The sequence below is a fragment of the Tachyglossus aculeatus genome, chromosome 22 (genome assembly GCF_015852505.1).
Source record: "Tachyglossus aculeatus isolate mTacAcu1 chromosome 22, mTacAcu1.pri, whole genome shotgun sequence".
In the NCBI taxonomy this organism is placed as follows: Eukaryota; Metazoa; Chordata; class Mammalia; order Monotremata; family Tachyglossidae; genus Tachyglossus; species Tachyglossus aculeatus.
This window is the reverse complement of record NC_052087.1, coordinates 34,379,821-34,388,154: the sequence shown is the minus strand read 5'-3', so window position 1 is coordinate 34,388,154 and position 8,334 is coordinate 34,379,821.

The following is an 8,334-nucleotide window of genomic DNA, read 5'->3' as shown; positions in this document are numbered from 1 at the left end:
CACATGGTGAAATAATACTGAAGCAGAGCTCTCTTTTTTTCCAGTAGCACAATCACAGGAAACAGAAATATTGTGGTAGATTTTTTTAAATCACCAGCAACTAATTCAGCCAAAGATGAAAGCTTTGGCCTGGGGGTTCAATTTACGAAGTACTAACACCTCCTCTGCCCCCTGCTTTGTGTTAGTAATAATAATGATGGTGTTTTTGAGATCTTATTATGTGCCAAATGCTGCAACAATTACTGGGGTAGTTACAAGATAATCAGGTCAAATAGTCCCTGCCCATATGGGAGAGGAAGAAGATTTATTTAATCCCCGTTTCACAGATGAGGAAACTGAGGTACAGAGAGGATAGAGAATAATAATAATAATAATAACGGTATTTGTTAAGCCCTTACCATGTACCAGGCATTCTTTTAAGCACTGGGGCAGATACAAGATAATCGGGTTCATTCATTCATTCAATCGTATTTATTGAGCGCTTACTGTGTGCGGAGCACTGTACTAACTGCTTGGGAATTCCAAGTTGGCAACATATAGAGACGGTCCCTACCCAACAGTGGGCTCACAGTCTAGAAGGGGGAGGCAGAGAACAAAACAAAACACATTAACGAAATAAAATAAATAGAATAAATATGTACAAGTAAAATAAATAAATAAATAGAGTAATAAATACGTACAAACCTATATACATATATACAGTTGGACAGTCCCTGTCCCACACAGGGCTCACAGTCTTAATCCCCATTTTACAGATGAGGGAACTGAAGCACAGAGAAGTGAAGTGACTTGCCCGAAGTCACACAGCAGGTAGGTGGCAGAGCCTGCTTTAGAACCCATGACTTTCGGCCTTCCAGCCCCGTGCTCTATCCACTAGGACATGTTGTGTCAATACTGCAGCGTGGCTCAGTGGAAAGAGCCCGGGCTTTGGAGTCAGAGATCACGGGTTCGAATCCCGCACCGCCACATGTCTGCTGTGTGACTTTGGGCAAGTCACTTAACTTCTCTGAGCCTCAGTTACCTCATCTGTAAAATAGGGATTAAGACTGTGAGCCCCCCGTGGGACAACCTCATCACCTTGTAAACCTCCCCAGCGCTTAGAACGGTGCTTTGCACATAGCAAGCGCTTAATAAAAAATGCCATTATTATCAGCGCTTAGAACAGTGCTCTGCACATAGTAAGCACTTAACAAATGCCATTAGTATTATTATTATTATTATTATTATTATTATTATTACTGCAGGAAAGTGACAGATCTGGAATTAGAACCAAAGCAGTCAGACTCCCAAGCCCAAGTCTTTCCACCAGGACTCGCTGCTTTCACTCTGACTTCCAATAGGTTCCATTATGTCTTAATGACTCTACTGTCCACTCTTCAAATGTTATTGCTCTCCTGACATGTTGGAAGTGACGGAAAAATCCTTCAAAAATAGAAATCGTGGGTAAGGAGGGGAGGAAGGGAGGAGGGAGAAATGGAGTTTGGTTGTGTTTGTGCATTTTCCCAGCAAGGAGCCCTCAAAGAAGGCGATATTAGATGTTGCAGGGACAGTGCTAGTGGCCTGAAGACATCACTTCATCCTTCTTCATGTCTGTTTCCTCATGCTACTTTTGAAATGGTCTAAGAAAGCTGCATTGCTAATAATAACGATGGCATTTGTTAAGTGCTTACTATGTGCACTCCTGAAAACTTAGAACTATGTGCAAAGCACTGTTCTAAGTGCTGGGGAGGATATAAGGTGATCAGGTTGTCCCACGTGGGGCTCACAGTCTTCATCCCCATTTGACAGATGAGGGAACTGAGGCCCAGAGAAGTAAAGTGACTTGCCCAAAGTTTCACAGCTGACAATTGGTGGAGTCAGGATTTGAACCCAGGACCTCTGACTCCCAAGCCCGGGTTCTTGGTACATGGTTCCAGAAGAGAATGCAGAAGGGATCAGGGCCCAGAGAGAGGATTTGGGGTTTTTTTTACCTTTTTCCCCCTCACAGAGGGGAATAGAATACTTGGGAGGCAACTTTATGTCAAAGGAATGAAGACTGAAAGGAAGATATTTAGTTGGTCTTCAAAAAAAGACCTACTATTGAAAACATTAGAAGATCTGACACTGACAATTCTTTTATCCTATGTGGGAGCCGTCTTTTCCTCATGCATGATTTCTTTTCTTGCCAGCTATATAAGTAATTACTATTGTTATTAGTTCATCTCTAATGAACTAGAGAAGCAGCGTGGCTCCGTAGGAAAGAGCCTGGGCTTTGGAGTCAGAGGTCATGGGTTCAAATCCCAGCTCCGCCAATTGTCAACTGTGTGACTTTGGGCAAGTCACTTAACTTCTCTGGGCCTCAGTTCCCTCAGCTGTAAAATGGGGATTAAGACTGTGAGCCCCACGAGGGACAAGCCGACAAGTCACTTCATTTCTCTGGGCCTCAGTTCCCTCATCTGTAAAATGGGGATTAAGACTGTGAGCCCCACGAGGGACAACCTGATCACCTTGTAACCTCCCCAGCGCTTAGAACAGTGCTTTGCATGTAGTAAGCGCTTAATAAATGCCATTATTATTATTATTATTATTATTATTATTATTATTATCTCTATAGCTTCAACTTTTCCTGGCCTTGTGATCTGTAAGCAGCACAGATCCAAGCTGGCCAGGGTATTCAGAGAGGAAGCAGCAGGACAGAAGCAGCAGCAGAGGTGAAGAGGCCACTGAAGGGCAGCAGCAGTTCTGTAGTGACCATCCTTCCTTTTCATTCACTCATTCATTCAATCATATTTATTGAGTGCTTACTGTGTGCAGAGCACTGTACTAAGCGCTTGGGAAGTCCAAGTTGGCAACATACAGAGACGGTCCCTACCCAACAGCGGGCTCGCAGTCTAGAAGGGGGAGACAGACGACAAAACAAAACATATTAACAAAATTAAATAAATAGAATAAATATGTACAAGTAAAATAAATTGAGTAGTAAGCATGTACAAACATATATACATATATACAGGTGCTGTGCGGAGGGGAAGGAGGTAAGGCGGGGGAGATGGGGAGGGGGAGGAGGGGGAGAGGAGGGAGGGGGCTCAGTCTGGGGCCCCTGTAAGCTCATTTTCCTATAGCCTGTAAGCTCATTGTGGGCAGGGAAAGCATCTGCCAATTCTATGGTATTGTACTTTCCCAGGTGCTTATTACAATGTTCTGCATGGGACCAGGAGTTCAATTTAAGATGTTCTGCCACCTCCTCTGCCACCTCCTTCTTATTAGGAATAATATGGATTGATTGATTTGCAAAAGATTATCTACATAATAATAATAATGATAATATCAATAATAATAATACTTGTGGTGTTTGTTAAGCATTTACTATGTGCCAGACACTATACTAAGCGCCGGGGTGGATACAAGCAAATCAAGTTGGACACAGTCCCCTGTCCCACATGGGGCTCGCCCTGTCAATCTCCATTTTACAGATGAGGTAACTGAGGCACAGAGAAGTGAAGTGACTTGCCCAAGCCCACACAACGTCATCATCATCATCAGTCGTATTTATTGAGCGCTTACTGCGTGCAGAGCACTGTACTAAGCGCTTGGGAAGTACAAGTTGGCAACATATAGAGACAGTCCCTACCCAACAGTGGGCTCACAGTCTAAAAGGGGGAGACAGAGAACAAAACCAAACATACTAACAAAATAAAATAAACAGAATAGATATGTACAAGTAAAATAAATAAATAAATAGAGTAATAAATATGTACAAACATATATACATCATGGCGGAATCGGATTTTGAACCCGTGACCTTTTAACTCCCAGGCCCGTGCTCTATCCAATACGTCATGCTGCTTTTCTTATGTATGGATCAAGAAGGAGTGGGGAATTCTTCCCTGCCCCAGGGTGACCAAGTGTCCAATGTTGGCCTTGCTGGAATTCCCTCTCCCTTCCCCTTTAAAAAAAAATTATAGTATTTGTTAAGTGCTCACCTTGTGCCAAGCACTGTACTAAACGTTAGGGTAGATACAAGATGGGTTGGACACAGTCCGTGTCCCACTTGGGGCTCACAGTCTTAATCTCCATTTTATGGATTAGGTAACTGAGGCACGGAAAAGTGAAGTGACACACCCAAGGTCACACACAGCAGAGACGGGGAGGAGCTGGGATTCGAACCCAGGTCCTCTGATTCCCAGGCCCGTGGTCTTTCCACTAGGTCATGTTGATCCCCATAGGCCACACTGCTTCTCCCCTTCTTAAAAGCCCTTCTGAGATCCCTTCTCCTCATGAGGACTTTCTTTGCCCTATATTATAGTATCCCAACTATCGCCTCAGTACCCACAGCCATCCAGAGCACTTATAAACATAATGTCGGTTGATCAATTCAACTATTCAAGTTCTTCTTTATTCACTTTTCCACCTTTCTATTCTCTTGTTTTAAACCAGTTGCATCCTTCTTTTCCTTCCTAAGTGTAAATAAATTTGATGGTTTCCTCTCTTTAGACTATAAGCTCCTTGAAGCCAGGGATCTAGCCCTGATCCCAGAAGGAAGTAATAATAATAATAATAATAATAATGGCATTTATTAAGCGCTTATTATGTGCAAAACACCATTCTAAGCGCTGGGGAGGTTGCAAGTTGATCAGGTTGTCCCATGGGGGGCTCACAGTCTTAATCCCCATTTTCCAGATGAGGGAACTGAGGCATGGAGAAGTTAAGAGACTTGCCCAAAGTCACCCAGCTGACAAGTGGTGGAGCTGGGATTTGAACCCATGACCTCTGAGTCCAAAGCCCGGGCTCTTTCCACTGAGTCATGCTGAAGTAAAGCTAGGAGATGTCCTGACCCAAAACAGGCTCCTGCTACACCCCTGAAGCTCAAAATCTGGGTGGGGAGGAGGGTGACTTGAATGAACAGATTGAAGCTGATGACGGTGGTGGAGGGGTTATGGGGTGGGGGGGAATAATTCAGGGAGTAAGCTCCTTGAGGGCACAGGTCATGTCCTTTACCTCTTGTGAACTCTCCTGAAAACTCAATGCAGTGCTCTGCACATAGAAGATGCTCCATAGCTCAATGTGGGCAGGAAATGTGTCTGTTTATTGTTGTATTCTCCCAAGTGCTTAGTACAATATTCTGCAAACAGTAAGTGCTCAATTCATTCATTCATTCAATCGTATTTATTGAGTGCATATTGTGTGCAGAGCACTGTACTAAGCACTTATAAATGCAATTGACTGACCGACCGACTTACTAAATTATTATTATCATTATTATGTGCCATCGAGTCGTATCCGATTCATAGTGACTCCATGGTTAAATTTTCTCCAGAACGTCCTGTCCGCTGCCATAATCTGCAATCTTTTTAACAGTTCTTCCATTATTGTTATTATGGTCTCTATCAATTTAGCATCTGGGGTGCCTCTTTTGCATTTTCCCTGGACTTTTCCTAGCCTTAGTATCTTCTCCAGAACATTAGTCCTTCTATTGATTATTTGCTTTAACTTGGTTTATTGGGCTATGGAGGCAGCAGAGCTGCAGAGAAGCAGCGTGGCTAGAGAAGCAGCGTGGCTCAGTGGAAAGAGCCCGGGCTTTGGAGTCAGAGGTCACGGGTTCAAATCCTGGCTCCGCCAATTTCCTGCTGTGTGACCTTGGGCAAGTCATTTAACTTATCTGTGCCCCAGTTTCTTCATCTGTAAAATGGGGGTTAAGACTGTGAGCCCCCCGTGGGATAACCTGATCACCTTGTAACCCCCCCAGAGCTTAGAACAGTGCTTTGCACATAGTAAGCGCTTAATAAATGCCATTATCATTATTCCCTCCCTCCTCCCCCTCTCCATCCCCCCTCCTTACCTCCTTCCCTTCCCCACAGCACCTGTATATATGTATATATGTTTGTTTGTATTTATTACTGTATTTATTTATTTATTTTACTTGTACATATCTATTCTATTTATTATATTTTGTTAATATGTTTTGTTTTGTTCTTTGTCTCCCCCTTCTAGACTGTGAACCCACTGTTGGGTAGGGACTGTCTCTATATGTTGCCAACTTGTACTTCCCAAGCGCTTAGTACAGTGCTCTGCACACAGTAAGTGCTCAATAAATACGATTGATTGATTGATTGATAGCCCAACTTTCCCATTTCTAGCATATGTCTAGTCCAAGCTACCATCTTTGAGACTCCACTTTAAATCACTAGGATGGGTTGTCTCTTTCCCTATACAAGATTTACAATATTTAGAAAAGTGTCCAAATGTTCTTCTTCAAAAGACAAATTACAGGATGGGCTCTTAATCCTTAGATAGATAGATAGATTAGATAGATAGATAGATAGATAGATAAATAGATAGATAGATAGATATTTTCAAGCATTTACAAAAAGAGTTGAAGAACATAGTCAAAATCCATCCATCAAACCAGGAATCAGTAGCATTTATTGAGCACCTACTTTATACAGAACACTGTATAAACCCTTGGAAGAGAACAATCATCATCATCGGTGGTATTTATTGAGGCCTTACAGTGTGCAAAGCTCTGTACTAAGCACTTGGGAGAGAACTACGGAGCTAGAATCCATATTCGTTAGCTCAAAGAAAGAATTCAGCTTTGGCAAAGCTATTAGGTCTACTCTATCTTTAAGAATGGGCCATAAAAGAATGAAAAAGACAGATGCAAACATTGGAGACAGAAAAGGGAATTAGTAAAAAGAAATCTGGACAAGAACCAGAAGCCCAATTTAGCATGTTCACAGCAGATTTGGCAAGAGACCCAGAGTTTTGGTGAGATAATCATCCACGCCACAGATCTGTTACTCTGGGCCTTGTTAAAAGTATCTAGGGTCTTTAGGGACAGCATATTAAAATAATTCTTTTTGGCAATCTGAAAAGTCTAATGAGTCCAGGGAAGTTTATCTTATATTGGATGAATCCTGGGATAACTCTGACTGGAAATGAAAGCATCCGGCATCATTCTCCATTCAGTCTTTCTGTTCCCGAAAACATGAAGGTGATAGAGCTGATGTTTACAGAGTGATGATGTTTACAGAGTGAGAAGCAGCGTGGCTCAGTGGGAAAGAGCCCGGGCTTTGGAGTCAGAGGTCATGGGTTCAAATCCCGGCTCTGCCACTTGTCAGCTGTGTGACTTTGGGCAAGTCACTTCACTTCTCTGGGCCTCAGTTCCCCCATCTGTAAAATGGGGATGAAGACTGTGAGCCCCACGTGGGACAACCTCATGACCTTGTATCCCCCAGCGCTTAGAACAGTGCTTTGCACATAGTAAGTGCTTAATAAATGCTATTATTATTATTATTATTATTATTATTATTATTATTATTGGTCCTTCAATGGAATTTATTAAGCACTCATTGTGTGGAAGGCTCTGTACTCAGCACTTGGAAAAGTACATTAAAATAGAGTTTGTAGACAATGCCTGTCTACAAGAAGCTACAAGTCTACAGGGGGTGATGGGAATTAAAATAATTTACAGGTAGAGAAAATAACACAGTATCAGGATACTTTCATAAGTGCTGTGGGGCTGGACTGGATATCAAAGTGTTTACCTCATAGTTACCACAATTTTCTTAAACTTTCCCCACTTTCACCCCGGTTTTCATCTCCTGATCCTGTCTTCCCTCTGCGTGGACCATAGCCCACTCATTTTCACCTGTACAATTGTCCATTTAAAGTCAGTCACCAATGAAAAGCAGATGGCTTAGTGGAAAGAGCACAGCTTGGACATCAGAGGATCTGGATTCTAATCCTGATTCCGCCACGTGTCTGCTCTGTGACTTTGGGCAACACATTGAACTTCTCTGGTCCTCCATTCCATCAGCTGTGAAATGATAATTTGATATGTGTTCTCTCTCCTACTTAGACTGTGAGCCCCTTGTGGGAACAGGTTATCTTATGTCTACCTCAGCACTTAGTCCACGTCTTGGCACATAGTAAATGCTTAACAAATACTACAATTATTCATTATTATTACAATTATCCTACAAAAAGGGAAGGGGCATATATTGAGAAGAGGACCAAAAAAAAGGAAAAAAAAAACCCCAATAATGCTGTAGTAGAAGATGTGCAGAGTGCAAAGCTTGCAGTGAAGAAGCACTCGGACGGGAGGAGAGAGAAGCTACCCTGACAGCGATGGAGTGGTTTCCATGATGTTGTCCAGGGTATTTAGAAGACCCAACACCTGCTCTTCGAAAACCCTAATGATCAGGTTAAAATGGAAAGGAAATCATCCCAGTTCAAGTTCGGTTTCTGATCAAACAAACCCATTTGATTTCCCAAGTGGAAAGAAAACAAGGGACTTCATTTCTTTATGGATTTATTTTATTTATATATTTATCTGCTCATTCATTCATCCGT